Source organism: Papilio polytes, unplaced genomic scaffold (genome assembly GCF_000836215.1).
Source record: "Papilio polytes unplaced genomic scaffold, Ppol_1.0 DF824158.1, whole genome shotgun sequence".
Taxonomy (NCBI): domain Eukaryota; kingdom Metazoa; phylum Arthropoda; class Insecta; order Lepidoptera; family Papilionidae; genus Papilio; species Papilio polytes.
This window is the reverse complement of record NW_013525046.1, coordinates 2,261,364-2,263,255: the sequence shown is the minus strand read 5'-3', so window position 1 is coordinate 2,263,255 and position 1,892 is coordinate 2,261,364.

Genomic DNA, 1,892 nt, shown 5'->3' with positions numbered 1-1,892 from the left:
CTACGCCGCTCCCCTCACTCAAGTCTCCTTCTCCTCCCCTGCCATCTCCTACCACCACTAGATTGTTATTCGTTACCAATGAATTGTTGAAGTTGTTCTATTTATTGATATGTTTTAAACAAATAAAATATTTATAGACATTACAAGACATCTTTTTTATTTTTATTTCTAATTGGAAGATTTTAACAGTGCATCATAGTTATATACATGTCGGGGTTCTTATTTGTTGAAAAGTTGACTAAAACTATAGTAAACAGTAAAAGTTTCTAGCAAGTACAGTTTGTAACAAATGGAACACAATATCCATGAAAGACAGTCTAAAATGTAGGATCACACATGAATGTTACGAATCGTTTGTACGGTATATTAAAAAGAAGTAAGAAAAGGGAACAGAAGAATAACGAAATCCGGGTTAAGCCAACACGATTGTAATATACTCTTTGCAATACGGGAATTCAATATAAATTTGTCTATGACTACTTGTACCGATCAGATAACGGCTTTATTTAAATGTAAATAATTTTGCAAAATATTTACGAGCAAGTCAATTGGTATCGGCTTAATTTGCGGGGAATTATGCGGCGGGCCTGCCGGGAAATCAACTTTACATTCAATTTGCCGCCACTGCACTGATAAAAAGCAATCTCTTTCAATTTTTACTTGCGGAGAAAATAAACGAGCCGCCTAGTTGAAACGATTCGCAAATACGCGACTTTTATTTTTGTTCAACGCGTTTTTGTTGAACGAAAAAAATGGTACATGTTTGTTAAATTAAAACTAACTAACATATGATTAAAAAAAACTTATTTTGATCTAGACTGTTCTACATCTATACTGTTATAATATTTAGCAAGACTCGTTGAGTTTTTCTGGAGATACTTAGTAACAGACATCCAACCATCCATCCAAACTTTCGTACTCTTTGTTTTCGTATTCGTTTCCTTGGTTTATTAATGGCTAACTAGCTTTCGCCCGCGACTTCGTCCGCGTGGAATTAATAAAGAACAACAGTGGGCCTATGTGTTCTTCCAGGCTACCCTCTACATCTATGCTAAATTTCATCGAGATCCGTTCAGCCGTTTGGGATACAAACAGTAACAAACATCCATCCATCCATTCATTCATCTAAACTTTTGCATTTCTAATATTAGTAAGAAGTAAGATAAGATTACTTTTTCTCTGTTTGATAACCGCTTATATTTTAGTAAATCGTGTAAGAATCGAACCTATCGACCAGGTTATTAGCAAAGAAAAATAAAGATAACGAAGTATTTCGCTTGTGGAAATTCAAAGTAAATTTAATATAGTTTAGGATAGATCGCAGCACAGATTAAAGTAGCATAAGGGTTATTTAGCATACTATAGACTTAGTAATAAGTGGTATTGTACAACCGCGGCTTACATACTGCTGTGGCCAGTCGGAGGTATCGTTTTCGTAATCACGGCGCTGCCACTAGCTCGATTCAATGAGATGAAATCACTCTGCGGCTGATGAATTATTCATGTGCAGCCAACGAACCCCCTCCCCCTGCCCTCTACTCATACATATCTCCCGCTGATTTCCAATGTAAAGTCCAAAATCGGACGACGTGTTATCGATGTTCCTGTCTATGTTGATTATCTTCATAGTCATGTGATATGCGTAAATAATTAAATGCTATATAGTAGGGTTTTACTATGTTTAATTTTTACCTCTTCCTGTTACTTGGTTTTCACAATTGGTGAGGGAAAGAATATTAGCAGTTTCAACAATGTATAAGTGTTAAGGACTCTTCAATGAATTTTAAAAACATCGTAAATCAAGGATGAAATAATAAAAGGTGTCTTGTAATGTCAATAAATATTTTATTTGTTTAAATCATATGAATAAATAGAACAACTTCAACAATTCA